The sequence below is a fragment of the Meles meles genome, chromosome 2, assembly GCF_922984935.1.
Source record: "Meles meles chromosome 2, mMelMel3.1 paternal haplotype, whole genome shotgun sequence".
In the NCBI taxonomy this organism is placed as follows: Eukaryota; Metazoa; Chordata; class Mammalia; order Carnivora; family Mustelidae; genus Meles; species Meles meles.
Window position 1 is genome coordinate 66,755,106 of NC_060067.1, and position 16,276 is coordinate 66,771,381.

The 16,276-nt window shown below is 50.9% G+C and overlaps 1 protein-coding gene across 2 annotated transcripts in view; it reads right to left on the minus strand.

Annotated features, from left to right (window-relative positions):
• Positions 1-15,137, minus strand: part of AFAP1 (actin filament associated protein 1) — a 134,337-nt gene extending 119,200 nt beyond the window's left edge. For both annotated transcript variants that reach the window (XM_045997676.1, XM_045997671.1), the window contains exon 1: positions 14,969-15,137. The gene's annotated coding sequence lies outside the window, so the exon portion shown is untranslated. The remainder of the gene's footprint in view (positions 1-14,968) is intronic.
• Between the last annotated feature and the right edge of the window lie 1,139 nt (positions 15,138-16,276).

A 16,276-nucleotide genomic window follows, 5' to 3' on the forward strand; every position in this document is an offset into this window, starting at 1 on the left:
GTTATGTACAACGCAGCATGGCTTCTTGTTCCAAAGACTGGGAACAATCTCAACATCAAATAATAAAGTTCACACTAAACCGACATCTGTGTTTTTTAAAGCAGACAAAATTATCCGTAAATTGACCATGCTCAAACCCTCAAGGATGCAAACGCAGCCAGTCATGTGCTACGGGAGACCCGTTTCGCTCTCAAGCACCCTTTGAATGTTACTGTAATGCTCAGGTCACATGGTCAAAATCCAGGACTGAAGCAAACATTTCTAACCTGGCTATACAAAAAATAAGGTACCTAGGAAGAGCTAACCCACAGCTGACTGTGTTAATTCAATAATTCAGAGTTGTAAGGACGCCGGTGCAATTTTAACTGGAGTGTTGGGAGGCGGTCGTGGAGAGGGAGGACTTCACACCTCGAAGGATGGGCAAGGTTGGAAGAGGCAGGAGAGCATGCGTCCTACGTGTAGCTCTTACACTGGGCTTCAGAGACGGGCTCACATGACCAGCTGGAGGGCAAGGTTGGCGACAGTGAGAGACAGAGGAGCCCAAACCTATAGACGTTGCCTAGATCATGAAGGCCTTGAATGCCAAGCCGAGGAACCTGCCCTCTCTTAACAACGGAAAATCACAAAAGGGGTTTGTACAGATGAGGAATGCTAAAAGCAGGACACCATGCATGATTTATTCCTGATGTGGGGTAGGGTGCAGAGGGGTGAGGAAGCTGTCCTCTACAGACAGGACATCATTGGGAGGACCTGAGCGAGGGGAGGGTACTAGGCCTGGGATCACCGTGCTGTCTCCACCTACAAAGTACCATGCATTTATTTTACTAGCACAGCCAACTTCTATACAGATGACAGTAGTCTAAACCATGTCCATATTCATCATCTCGGGCCATAAACAACAGAAGTTGATTTCTCCCAGTTCAGGAGGCTGGAAGTCCAAGATCTCAGTGCCCATCGATGCGGCTCCTGTGGAGAGCTCTACCCCTGGCTTGCAGATGGCCACCTTCTCATGGTGTATCCACACTGTGCAGACCACATGCAAGCTCTCGGCTGAAGCTGGGAAGCCCATAACAGTGTCCTGTCAATCATGTTGAATCAGTAAATCAATGAATAGGAAAAACGGCAATCTGTATGTCAACAAGTCACTATTGTTTACATTTATAACATGAAAAGGCCAACTTAAAACTTCTGTGCTAGTAAGAACGAGAAGCAGAGCTATATGAAAATCAGTTATAAAAATATTGCCTTTTGGAGGGCATGTTTGACCTCCCCTGAACCACACTGGCAGGTACACGGATTTTTACTCCCTGCTTTGCCACCAAAAACGCTAGAGCATTTCCCTGCATCCCAGTTAATCAGTGCGATCACTGGACTGACCCACAGCTCAATACCCTGGTACCAATCAAGGTACAAAACTCAACCTCACTGACCAGGCTGACAAGCCAAGACCAACCATGAGGGGCACAGGAGATGAGAAACACAGGGATGTGGACTAACCACAAAGTGATGACAAAGACCCAACCACGGACAAGAGCAGATTTTTATATCGACGAATGAATCTTGTAACCACACCAAGGGGACATTACTGAAGCCTTTCTATTGTAAATCTTGGCGGTAATGGTCCCACAGCTTACGGTCAGTGATGTCAATGTCAATGTAAAAAACTTTCTCCAGGGGTCATATGACAGCTACAAAATTTCTGACATATCTGGCATTTAATACTGTTACCAGTAAGAGAAAGATGAGAGACTGAGATATACAAAAAGACAAGGAACAGACACACAGCCCACAGGGAGACCCTTACCCAGAGCAACCCATTGCTCTTACCCTTACCCACTGCTGCCCCTTATCTGCAGCAATCCAATCAGGGAACTGGCCCCTTACCCACAAAGACCCATGCAGGGAACCTTCCTACTATAAGTCAGATCTGCAGGAAGGTAGATTACTGTCTCAAAGGACAATCCAGGAACCTAACAATGGCTTCTGTGACCATCGGCCAGGACTGGATTGATACCGGACACCTTCCCTGGTTCTGCCCTGCCTCGGACTCAGGACCAACCCAAGAAAGCCAAACCTGCTCCCCTCACCAGCCACCTGGGGTGGCCCCCTCCATCAGGCTCACCCGAGAGCCCCCTTCCTCCTCTGGGAAGCTTCCCCCCCACTGCTCTGCCTGCCTCTGGGTCTCTGCCAAGTGCAGGTGGCTGACCCCCTGCTCCAACCAGCACTGGGTACACAGCTTTGCCTTTCATATACGTTTGCTCTTTATCTATTTCCACAAAGAAAAGTCTTAAACCAGGGGCTTTTCTCCAGGTGGTCACTCTGTAACTTGGAAGCGTGATGCGGCATGTCCCAAGTCTGGAGACCCTTTCCACAAAGCCCCATGTTTTGGGGTTCTTAGTCCCTCCCTCACCGCCATGGAAGTGACCGGGTGTTGAGGCAAGTTCAAGGACTTTGGGGTTAAGCCCCAGAGTTCGTCAGCATCTCACTTTTCCACTTAACAACTATGCAACTTTGAGAAAGTCCCTTAACACCACTAAGCTTCTGTCTTCATCTTTTTTAAAAAAGATTTTATTTATTTATTTGTCAGAGAGATAGACTACAGGCAGGCAGAGTGGCAGGCAGAGGCAGAGGGAGAAGCAGGCTCCCTGCGGAGCAAGGAGCTGGATGTGGGACTTGATCCCAGGACGCTGGGATCATGACCTGAGCCAAAGGCAGCCGCTTAACCGACTGAGCCACCCAGGCATCCCTCTGTCTTCATCTTTAATAAAATTGGTAATTACTCCTCAGCTTGTACATAAAGCGGTTCACACACTCTCCCAACTGTGGGCACCCTCATCCTGGTCCCCTGGCCCCCAGGGAGAACAGTAAGATGCTTCAGGATGAGGCTGATGGCCCCTCACCCAGGCCTCTTTCCATCAATGATGTGCGATGGCACCCAGACTCTCCGAGCATCACCAAAACATAGCATTTGTGTCCACCCTGCAACTTAGGTACAGGTCGTTCTAACTCACACTCAACTGATCCATAATTAGGAAGTGATTTCTCCAAGCTCGGGTAGAGACTCAGGTGTGCTCTATTTACTCCCTCTTAAATCCGCTTCAGAATCACAAACAAAACTTTAATCGCCCATGCCGTTCCAGGCACCTTTCCTGTGGAGCTTGAGCCCAGACACGGTGCGGGGCAGCCTGCGCTCCCTCACCCAGCACGGACGTGCTGCCCCACCAGCAGCTTGGGAAAGCTGCACCACCCAGCACGAGCTGTGTGTACCCGACCCAGGAGGTCCTCAGGTTTGCAGGTGGCTGCAGACCAGGGATGCAAATTTCACCGACTGTGACAGACCCCTCGGCTCTGTGCCGATGCTCACTGTGCGAGTCAGAGGCTCCTACGCCCGCCCCTGCACTGCTGCAGCGGGTATCCCCAGGCTGGGTGACATTCTCCACGAGGGTGCACCCGGGTCAAAGCTGTGACTACCCCCAATAACTCCAGCCATGCCATCGCACTCAGCAACCCTCCGCTAGTCCACACACCTCGCACACACAAAGCACTTCAGGTTCATTGCCTCACACACCTGATCCCCTAACCAAGAAGGCTGTGTTTCCACGTCATCTAAGAGGCTCACAGAAGTAACAGACGAGCCCAAGATTCTACACGGCTCATCAGCAAGTGGCAGGGCTGGCTTGGGGGCCCATGTCTTGGCCATCACCTCTGGCCGCTCTTCCCAAGATCCATGGGCAGCTGACAGACGGCCAGCATCTGGAGGCTTCGGAAATACCCTCCGCGGTGGTACAAGGAATGGTTCAGTGTCAGGGAGGCTGGGTGTGGATTGGTTGGACCCCTCTGTTCTCTGAGGTTATCGCACCCAGAGGGCGGGCTAAATGTCACAGGCGGTGGCCCTCATGCACAGTACAGCAGTTTCCTTTGTACTCTCTCAAATTCAGGGGCAGCTGGCATGCGGGGTCCAGGCATGATGACCTCCTCTGGGCCTTGTCTGACAGGTGTCCAGCCGGGTGGGCGGCCCAGAATCTTCTCTCATGGCCCAAGCTGGCCCAATCTGCTAGACACTGGAGACTCACCACATTCATGACAGACAAAAGGCTCCCTTGCTCTGGTCCATTCCTGCCCTGCACTAAAAATACTGTGAATTCAGAAAAAGCCATCCAAATCAGACCAACTTCCTGGAATCTTCAGAGGGCCAAGAAAGCCTCTGGGAATCCCACTGCTCCTCCACAGTCCACCTCCAAACCACATCCTCTGGGGCACCATGCCCCCCACCCCTGCTAATGTCCCAGAGCATCTGGTTCCCGCCTCTGCCAGCATTTGTCACAAGCCCCAGGAGCCAACTGACACACGTCTGCCCCTCTCCCCACGCAGCTGGACAGGCTACCTGGGCCGGGACTCCTGCTCCCAGATGAGGCATGCTCACTGCCACATGGTTGACACAGGGAGTGCAGGGGGCATGGACACTGAGGACCCACCCACACCCCAAGGAGCACCCTGAAGGTCAAAGGCAGCAAGAACTACAGGGCTGCCAAGCAGGAGATGCTGGCACTGTGAAAAGCTCCATTATGACAGGTCCTGGGCACATCAGTCAACTCTCATCCAAGCCACCAAGGAGCCCAAGCAGATAAAATGGCCTCATAGCATGGAGTCAGGAATCAGGAGCCCGAACTTTAGCACTGACATTTGAGTTCCGCTTACCATGGGATCTTAAGCAAGTTATTCAGCGTCTCCTCCTCTCTGGTGTTTACACTGAGATGCAACTGACAAATGACAACGGATGAGTCTGAAGGATAGGACATCAGGGTTTGCCACGTGTGTATATTGGGACTTGATCCCCTCGCTAAGTCTCGACGTGGATCATTCCTAAAGCATTAGCAGCTTTTCTTCTACGTTGCGCAGACTGCTAACTCTAGTCCCTAGGACTCTCATCTCGTTTTGTCGCCTACAAAATGGGGACATTACCTACGCCACAGAGTGGCTATAGAGACAAAGCGAGGTACGGATGGAAAGTACTGGGCACAGTGCCTTGGGCACAGTAAGCACTCAACCCACAGAAGAGGTAGGGATGGGGGAGTGATACAGGACCCTGAGCTTCTCCGAGGGTCCTACAGACTGAATGTTGGGGTTTCCTCAAAATTCCTATGTTGAAATTGAACCCCCAATGGGATGGTCTTAGGAGCCAGGGCCCTCAGGAGGCCACAAGGTCATGAGGGTAGAGCCACCCTAAAAGGGATTAGTGCCCTTATAAAGGGGACCCTAGGACGCCCTGTTATCCTTCCATCACACAAGCGCAGCGCAGGAAGACGTCATCTATGAGCCAGGAGGGTCCACGCCACACACTGAATGGGCCAACACTGATCTTGGACTTCTGGCCTCCAGAACTCCAGATTTAAATTCTGGGGGTTTACAAGCCACTTGGTCTTCGGCCTTCTGCTATAGCAAGCTAAATGGACTCACATAGAGGGTCACGTGTGGGTCACGCCTCCAGAACAGGAAAACTGAAATAACCCATCTGGAGGAAAAAAAAAAAAAAATCAAGTAACTTACATAGGACCTCCCAATATACAAATCTGAATTAATTGGGAAGAGGGGATTTTCATAAGAAAATATCATGCCAAGTGTCCTCAAGATTCACCCTGATTGTCACTTTCACTTTTGTTTCCACATCAGAGAGTTCACATAACTGAGAATTGCGTGCTCTAAATGTTCTGGAAAACCCTTTACTTTTCAAGAGCCACTCTCCATGTAGGGTTCCATGCATTCTCCTTTCTTCTTTGGACATCTGTCACACAGGTCTTCATCAAACACCCCCCCACCACCAGGAGGCCTGTGTCCTGCTCCGAAGAAGCCATCTCTGTACACTGCTTATGCTAGAAAGTTCCAGACTAGCCGACAGCCCCAAACCTAGCCCTACCCCCCCGCAGCTAAAAATACTCCTCGTTGGTGGCACCATTACCTAGGGTCCGGAACAAGAATCCAGCATTACTATTCCTTCTTTTTTCTTTCCCCAGTATTTCTTATGGTTAAAAAAGACCTCGAAAAGGAGCTTTCTCAAGGTTGCCTGCCGCCAGCAGTACCGCACACCACACGTATGGGCACGATCGACTAGGAGTGTGTCAGATCAAGTAAAAGGGCACAAGGATTTCCAAACTCTGAACTCACTGACGCAACCACACAGAGTCCTGAATGGACGTGCTTGGGTTTAGGAAGTGGAGGGCAAAATTTAGCTGCGACATGCACGGACGGGAAAGAAATGTGTTTGAAGAGGGTGTTTGGAAACATAAAAACGCTATGTCTCATGCCTCCAAGGACTGAAAGGTAACCTTTCTTTTTCCATATTGAAAAACAGATCATGGGCTGAAAGGGAGTTTTTCTCTTGGACTGCAGCAGTGTCTTGAAACTACTATCAGATATGCCAGGCTTTGTTAGATGATCAAACTGAGAAGCCATGTAAAAACAGACCTTTCTTCCAGGATGCCTAACGCAATAAAACCACATCTGACCGCATCCTCAAAACCAGAAAGGATGGTACTGTAAAAAATATATATTTTCGGGGGCTATAAAGGAGTTCCTGATACTAAAAAAATATGTATATAGCAACAAAAAGTCATAGGAGGGTTTAGAGAAAAGGCTGGAGAAATCTTCCAAAAAGGAAATCAGAGGCAAAGAAGTAGGAAAATAGAACAGTGCAGAAGACCTGTAGGGGCATGTGAGCTCAGAATAAACCGTAGGAGTCCACAGACGGGGCAGGCCCACTAAGTGCCCAGCATAAGGCACAAAAACAACACCCCCATCATGACATGACCATCACAAAATTTCCAAACACCAGGAAAAACAAGGGTCTAAAAGATTATGCAAAGCAATATGTGGGTCACCTACAAAGAAAAGGCTTTGGACACATCGACTGTTCCATTGGAACTTGAATTCTGAGCAGAGTCTTCAAAATTCTGCAGGAAAATTATTTCTAGCCCAGAATTCTTTTTTTTTTTTTTTAAGATTTTATTTATTTATTTGACAGACAGATCGCAAGTAGGCAAAGAGGCAGGCAGAGAGAGAGAAAGAGGGAGGCAGGCTCCCCACTGAGCAGAGAGCCCAACTCGGGGCTAGATCCCAGGACCCTGAGATCATGACCCGAGCTGAAGGCATAGGCTTAACCCACTGAGCCACCCAGGTGCCCCTCTAGCCCAGAATTCTATGCTCAGACAAATGGTCAATTACATGTGAGAGTAAAATAGTCCAACATTATACAAGATCTCAAAAAATATATATCTCGTTGACAGCTGCTGGTAGGTATGCTCCACCAAAGTAAGAGAGAAAACTAAAAAAAGGAGGAATCTTGCTTAAGCAAGAAACTCTCAGGGTGATGGGGAAGATTTAGGAGGAGAGTCACAGCAGGCCCAGCAGACAGGCACTGGAGAGGAAAGGCAGCAGGATGGGAAGTTCAGAAGAATTATTACCTGGTGGGTGTGGATGTACTGAGAAGAGACTGACACTTCTCAGGTGAGGGGTGAATTAAGGACAGATACAAAGAACACTAAGCAAAACCAACTCTAGGAAAAAGAAAGGAAATGTAATCAAAATAGACCCAACATCTCAGCTGTGAATAACATCTCCACAGTTGTCCTAAGTGCTGCTAAACTCTCCAGCAAAACCTTTAACGTAATCACACACACAGGGCAGGGCAGAAAGAGGTGGTAGCTGGAGGAGGCGGTAGGATAAGGGACCCAGATTGGCTTCTAAATAGTAGAATGTTTCACACACACCAAATCTGAAGGAAAGAGCCGAAACTTTAAAATGATGGCCTCTGAGGAGCAGGAACCAGGGTGGAGAAGGGCGGGGTAGGTGATTGCTGTGTTTTTGTTCTCAGTTGCACAGAACTTTTGACTCTTAAACGTACGGGCCTGTAGAAGAACTTTGTTCAAAATGAGTATTAAATTTTTAAACAAAATCTGATACTTGGGTGGCAGGAAGATCACACTGAGTAGTGTGTTAAGCCTTCCAGAACTCAGCCCCGTAGAAAATGAATGGCAAAGCTGGAACTCCTCTCCCCGCTAAACACACACACCAGCACCGACACACAAAATGTTTGCCCAGGGTCTCTGGCAGTTCATAAATTCCTGGAGGCCAGCCGGAAAGTCTTAGAATTCTAGATTCTGCTTTCTTACAGGAAGTTTATTTCAAATCAGAGCTTGTCATTTGTTGTAAAGGGGAAAAAAATCCTTATGAAAAATGGTTAAAAAGAGCCACATGATCAAATGAGGTCACGCTTGGTCTTATTGTCTCCTTGACCAGTCAATGCACCTCATTCCTGATTATCAATGAAAGTGAAAACTTTGTTTACTAGGCTTTGCCTCAGCCTTGAAACAGACTCTCTAAAACTCAGGAATGCGAATCCCCATTGGGTTGACTCAGCTGTTTCCATTCTGGAAATGGACGTGGAATCCTGCACTCTCTACCCCATGAAGACAGAGGCCTTCGTGTAAACCTTGAAAAGGCAAGGCCGTAAATGCCACGCCCACACCAAGGCTGGTTTTTCTAATGGAGGAATTCCTCTATTGACTTCTTGGCAAAACTTCTCTGATCAGAGTGGACCACTTAAGTAGCCCAAAGCCCAAAAGTTACTCTGCCTTTGACTGACATGTCTCTAGGGCTGTGAATCACACCCACAGCTCAACAGCGAAGCAGAACCATCTTGTCACTTAATAGGGATCTTAATGTTCCTATCGATCATCTTAAAATTTTGGTGCATTCCTTAACTTATGTAACAGTCACAACTTCATTGTCTGCTATCATAAATGGATCAGCGAACTGTGGAAGGCAGAACTATAGTCCCCAAAGATGTCCCTAACTCTGGAACCCATGAGTATGTCACATTCACGGCAAAGGGACTTAGCCATCAGCCTTAGGTGGGAAGGTTATCCTGGGTTATCTGTGTGGGCCACATCAGATCACGCCGGCCCTTAAAAGCCAAGAACTTTCTCCAAGTAGAAGAGATGTAGCAGAAGGGGACGTGGGAGATCTTGGGGCAGGCTTTGGGGGTCCCTGCTAGTTCTGGGCCCGGTGGGTTGTGCACAAGGACCAGAAAGAGGCCTCTAGGAGCTGTGGGCGGCGCGCCGGCTGACAGCCAGAAAGGAAACAGGGGCCTCATTCCAAGGACTGCAGGAACTATATTCGGCTGATAATCTGCACAAGCTTGGAAGCAATTCTTCCCCAGATTCTCCAGGACGGAGCTCAGCCCTGCCCACACCTTGTTTTTTGCCGGGTGAGGCCAGAGTCAGACTTTTCACCTAGAGAACTGTGAGATAAGGAATCTTTGTCTTTCTAAAGCCACTGAGTGTGCGACACTTTGTTTCAGCAGTCACAGGAACCCATACAGTGGGACAGCGGAAAACACCCTGCAGAGTGCCTGTCCCCCGGCTGACCTTCAGAAAGAGTAAAGTGACTGCAGTTGACAGACAGTGACGGCCGTCCAGACATTAGAGATCTGTTCTGGCAAATGCAGATTCGGGGAATTGAGAAGTGCCCAGAACATTCTGCAAAGTTTAGATTTGGGATAATTCCCTGCCTTTCAATTTAAAAACCTGCAGACACCGGTCTTGCCCAATAAACTCTAAGCAGCAGGTAGGGAAATGAATGTTGAATTGTGCATACCAACCCAGCCCCCACACTCTCCTCTGGACCTCTGGCCACACTCAATGCACGGTGCTGAGACTACACCCAGGTCTCCTGCCCCTCCCCCTCGGACCATGGAGCCCCCTGCCCTTCATGCTCGAGTCACTGCGTCCCATTTCCTATGTCCACACCTACCATGGGACTTGGGCCTGTCAAGGCAACCTATGTTAAGGTTTGTTGAGCTGCATGATGGTATAATTTAATATCTGTGCATAAAAGGTAGACTCTTAGAGGAGAAGTGCTGTTTTATGAGCCGTTGTACCCCTCCATGCGGAGGTCGGCGCAGCTCAGAGGCACTGAGCAATCGGCAGAGAGGAAGAAAAGACAGGAGAGAGAGAAAGAGACCCTGAGAAGTACTGCACATTCTCAGGTGGGCTGGCCAGAGCGGGGAAGGCTCGAGAAACCCTGGAGCTGACTGATGCCCCTCGAGCGGGGTAGCTCTGATGTGAGCTGGTGAGCGCTGGCTGACCTTGACCTCAGAATGCCTATTGCCTCCCCCCACAACCTGCTCAAATGCATAAAAGAGCACACATGGGATCACACAAGCCTGAAGAGATGGTAAAGGCTACATCCACACGTGCTGTCCTCCCGCGTACAAAGGATTAACGGTGGGGCGCCTGGGTGGCTCAGTGGGTTAAGCCACTGCCTTCGGCTCAGGTCATGATCTCAGGGTCCTGGGATCGAGTCCCGCATCGGGCTCTCTGCTCAGCAGGGGCCTGCTTCCCTCTCTCTCTCTGCCTGCCTCTCTGCCTACTTGTGATCTCTCTCTGTCAAATAAATAAATAAATAAATAAAAACAAAGGATTAACGGTGACTCAACATGACATTTCCGTGCAATGCTGAAGTATCAAACACTGGCCAGTGAAAGGTAAAAAACAATCCTAAATGAAGTTGCCTATCACAGCACCCACTAAGGACCCAACATTTAGAGATCTAAGAACAACCTGGGTTCATTAAATTGCGCATGAAGCATTTTTTTCGGGGGGGGGGAGTCCTGGGCAATGTAATATTTTACAACTTAACAAACTGCACCACGTCCCTGGTTTCATTTCATCCCCAGAACAACCTCTTGAGCTACACAGAAGAGGCATAACTAACAGCTGACTCCTTTTTACCACTGGGGGAGCTGAAGTCCAAGACGCACTTGGACTTCATGAAGCCCTGCTAGGACTGGGGGTCTAGTTCACATCCCCTGCCCAAGAGAACCAAAGGGAGTGGTCGTCACTATGTCACTTGTCTTTATATCCTGCCAACAGGCAAAAAGATCTTGAGGTAGCCTGTGATAACAGGCATATACATGATGAGCACTTTAAAATTAAAAAGGGAGAAGAAAATCCATTTGGTGGGAGATATGGGGCTTGGGGTGGAAATTAGGCTAGAACACCAAAGACTGACTTTGAGGCAAAAACAGAAAGAGAAAAAGGTGTTTTATAAAATATCATAATTCTAAGAAGAAGAAGAAGAAGCACCATCATCAATCCTTGAAAGCAGGTGACTGAGGCTTCCTGTTAGGGTAAAAGAACAAGAGAGGACAGCTTTGAAACGCAGAGTCCAAGCTCTGCCATCTCTAACCCTGGGCATTCTATTCCATGGGAGACCCCTTTTCATTGAAACCATGTAAAGATCCAGCCAGCTATGAATGAAATGGTCATCTCGACACAGAAAAAGCATTAACTGGTTAAGTTTCGGTGGGAATATCAAAACATCCTAAGAAACCCACAAAGAAGATCCAGCTGAGTTTTTGAAGGCCTCTCCTAAAATAAAACTGTGAACAAAACAAACCACGTACAGCATGTAACAAAGCACTTTTTTTTTTTAATTAGGAAAGGATGCAAACCAAAAAAAGGACAAAACTCCTACTGAGTTAAGTGAAAATCCTAATTCGGTGGCATTGCTACCAGACGGTTTATCCTATTTTTAATCCCTGCAATCACTCAAATAAGAATGGCAGAGAAAACTACTTTATCCTTTCTACAGACAGACATGGGGCTTTCAGGAAACCAAGCCCGCCAAATTCCCATCTTACGAAACAGAGAAACTAGAGAGGAGATTTATAGTTTAAAGGATTATTACTATATTCCTTAGAAGCAGAGTTTCCTTTTAGGCCGTTGAACATAGGACATAATTTTCTGCAATCAACAATTTTAAACTGTGCTTTAAGCCATCATATAAAGTCACACACACACACCTACTCGAGGCACTCTCCAAATTCCACTTATTTCAGACTCCCCAAATTAAAAAACTCTGTGAGGGGATGTACATAAGCCCACAGTTGGCCGCCTTCACATGACACTCAAAAGTTCAACAAAATGCTCCAGATCAGAGTTCTGCACCCAATGACTTCATTAAGGAAAACATCAAACCGATTTGATACAATGCAGATGTTGCAAGGACAGCATAATTATAAAGAACAGGCAAGACAATCTTGAAATGTTGCTTCAGTTTCCATCATATTCTCCTGTCCTTAAATTTGAGACAAAGTGGACATCCACGCACCTAAACTTCTGGAGGAAAAAGAAAAGAACTTCTACTTTTGGATCTGTTTTTTCACAGATCTCCATTACGTCTACACTCCTGCTACGAGGGCTTTCCTCTGCTTTATTAGGTTAAAAGCTTGAAAGGTTTAGGACTAAGAAGATTCTTCCCCCGTGTTAAGACTCTCAAAGGTGAAGAAAGTGAAAACCCAGAACAGGTAGCTTTGCAGGAACCAACAGTACCTTGAATTCTGGAGACAGAATGAGACCAAATGAATGCTAATGAAGAACTCTGTACTTGCTTGTGCAGTGAATACTAGGAAGTAACGACAAATATTATTCTAAAAACCATTCTGAGACTTGAAGAATCACAAAATCATGAAGAAATAAATCACATGAACTATCTGGAACCATGGTATCGGGAAAACAAAACAAAACAAAACAAAACACCCTCCCATTTAAGTATGCCTCTTCCCAGCTCTGGATACAAACTGTGCCCATCTCTATCAGAGACTTTATCACTCCACTACAGCTAACCACCCTGTCCTCAAAGACCATAGCTCTAGAGAGCAGGACATAAGATTTCAGGGAAGACTTCCAAGAGCAGGTGTCACCTAAACCAACAGGTAAGAATGGGTAAGAGGACCTAGAAGGACAACAGCTGTAGGTGGGGGAGAGGGGAAGAGCTGAACATGGGAGAAGGTCTCCATGCTAAGTCTGGACTGTATAAAAGCAACAACTCCATTATTACATTTTTGTCTGGCACTCCTGCTACTCATACACCATCTTGTTCATGACTGTGAACAAAACAAACCACGATATTTGGATACAACGATTGTGAACAAAACAAACCATCATATTTGGATATTAGAACTACTGCTGCCTATGCCTCAGTCTTCTGTCTTGGACCAGAACAAAACATCCTAAAAGGAAGAGGCCGCCTTGTTCAACTTTGCGACCCCCAAGGAAGAGAATCATCCCTGAGACATTGTAGGTGTTTCCCCTTTATTTAAGTGGCTGAAAGATACAGAGCCTGCAAGGCAGCATCAAGTCTTGACATCAGGCTGAAATCTGAGTTTCCCCATCCTCAACTTCATTCTCCCTATCCCTTTGTCAACTTGACCTCTAACTGTAACTGCCTTGGCCCCATTCTGTGGGTGTGGATTCTCCTCCTTCAAATGCATTTTCCAGCCCGCCAAATTCTTGCCAGAGTTTCCTCCAGTCTCCAGGCGCTGAACGCTGCAAAGTTAAATCTGGCTTTAAAGATTTTTTTTTCTTCCCAATCCTAACGGAAGAAATCAAGAAGCGCAGGGCAGAGGGGCTGGGCTCTGTCCAATCAGAGCCGGTTCTCACACTGCAGCAGGAAATGGGGCGGCCTGACGCGTGGTCCCCCTGGCCGGTGACAGCCCTGCCATTCCCCTGGCAGTGGGGCGGAGCCGCCAGGAGGGGTGGGTTCCCGGAGAAGGGCAGCCCTGAGATGCTGCTCTCCTTTCTGCTCATTTGGCAAAAAACCAAACCAAAACAAAAAACAAAAGAGAGAGTCAGCTGTCCTAACCAGGCCAACTGCGCCCCCATGCACAATCCGCTACACCCTGCCAGGCTCCGCTACATGCACAAGGACCCCCTCACCATACAGACCACCGCCCAAGAGCCCGCACAGCCGCAGGGTTAGGGGCGGCGGGTAGTGGTGGTGGATCACACCCCTACAAGCCTGGAGAAGGGGAACAGGGCCAGACTTTCCCAACTCGCAGGGTGGCCAGGACACCAGGAGCCCCGTCCCACGCAGGGCCACGGTTGGCAATGCATTCATTTAACCAATCATGGGGTTGGGGAGCAAGAGAAAGAGCCTCTCACTCTCAGGGTGGCCAGGACCCCCACAATCAGAGCCCATGCAGTCATCCTCAATGAGACACCCAAGCACACCCTGGGAGTAAGGAAGAGGGAAACAGTCTCTCCCACTCGCAGGCGGTCTGGGATTCCCCACGCGCAAGGGCCCACGCAGAGCTACCTTCACAGACACACTGAACCAGCCACACCATCGGGGAGTAGGGACCGAGACAGTGCCCCCACTCTGAGTAATCAGAAGCACCGCGCGCTCATTTACGCGCCGGTCCACAGAGGGTCGCAGCGGGCCCGCAGCCCCATCAGTGCGCCCCCCAGGCGGAGACAATGCCCAGGCGCCCGGATGCGCGACGGCTCGGCCAGTCCTGGTCCCCATCCTACTAGCGCTCAGGGCGGCGGCCGCCTCCTCCGGCAGCGACCCCTCGATGGCCCCGCTTGGACATGCCACACCCGCCTCTGGGACCCCCGCCGCCCGGGTCCCTGCCGCCTGGGACCTCCACCGACCCAGGACCCTCGTCCAGCCCCGGGAGCCCTGCGCCTGGGACTCCTCCGGCCGCTGGACCTCCACTTAGCCCCGAAACCCCGGCGGGATCCGCGGACCCCCACCCAAACGGGAACCTCGCCCAACTCGGGACCCCCGCCGGGCCCGGGATTCCTGCCACGAGACCTCTGCAAGGCCGAGCCCGGCCGCTCTGCTCCGGGACCTCCGTCCAGGTCCTGGACCCCGTCGGGCCCGGGGACTCCGGTCCAGCTCCTGGACCCTCACGGGCCCTGGCCCCTCCCCCGGCCGCGGAACCCTGCCCGCCGCGGACCCCGTTCAGACCCCGGACCCGACAGGTGCTGGCCTCTCTCCCGCCCCGGACCCCGTCCGGCCCCGAGACCCGCGTCCAGTCCCTGGACCCACACCAGCTCTGGCCCTTCGCCCTACCCCGGATCCCTGCCGGTCCCGGACTCGGTTCGGTCCGGCCCCGCCGCCTCACCTCAGGCCACCGCCTCGGCGGCACTCGCTCGGGGCCGAACGAAACAGAGCACCTGGAGGAGCCGCGGCCGCCGCAACAATGGAGCCCCGGGGCGGGGCCACCTCCGCCGCCGCCTCAGCCCGACTCAGGCTTGGGATCGGACTCGGGCTCCGGCTCCGTGCGGAGCAGCAGCCGGCTACAGGCTGCGGCCAGGCTGGAGCAGTGCGCAGGCGCACACGTCCCGCCAGCGCCCCCCTTCGCCCCGCCCCCGGCGATGCCCAAAACTCGGGGCCCGCCCCCCGACCAATGGGGAGGGAGCCGCGCGCAGGGGGCGGGGCCGGGGAAACAAAGGAGGGGGCGGGGCTGCGGGGCTGCGGGGCTGCGGGGCTGCGGGGCTGCGGGGCTGCGGGGCTGCGGGGCTGCGGGGCTGCGGGGCTGCGGGGCTGCGGGGCTGCGGGGCTGCGGGGCTGCGGGGCTGCGGGGCTGCGGGGCTGCGGGGGGGCTGCGGGGCTGCGGGGGGGCTGCGGGGCTGCGGGGCTGCGGGGGGGCTGCGGGGCTGCGGGGCGGCTGCGGGGCGGCTGCGGGGCGGCTGCGGGGCGGCTGCGGGGCCTAATTCACGTCCCTACCGGGGAGGGCCGAGAGTATTGTCCCCTCGGAATCAGCTTAGCAGGCAGTGCTCACCCCAACCCCAAACTCAGGTGTGTAGGGTTGGCCTGGAACAGAAAGGGAAACTGAGGCCCAAGGACCGAGATCACCTGCCGCCCCAAGTCACATAGCCCCCCTGTTCACTCATTCTTTTATTCATTCGGCAAACATTTTAGCGGCACAGAGGATATGAGTTAGGAGTGGCATAGAGGCAAAAACCCGCAGAACCAGAGATTTCTGGGGGTCACTTTAACGAATGATAAAGGAGCCAGGCACCAAGCTCCTGTCCTTTCCTACCTCAAAGCCTCTGTGGTTTTGCTATTTTGCACCTGAAAGGCCCTCCTTTCTCCTCCTGTCACCCACATGTATTCAAATGTGGATCATCTTGAAAACCTCTGTCCTCATTGTATTTTATCTTTCAGCATTGTCGGAGACAAATTCTGGATTTCTGTCTACGTGACCCATCCCTTGCTCTGCCCAACCCCTGCATTTTGGAGTGTTAGAGTAACCCACCGCTGTCGCCAGATGCGGTCCAATCCGCCATGAACTCTCTTAACCAGGAAATCCCATGCTCTTCCAGGCTACATACTGTGGAGATCACTAGGTCTCTGTCTCCAGCCCTGTTTGCTCTCTCCCAGATCCCCAGCTGGATGCCCACCAGGCATCCCAAGCTTCTCATGGCCA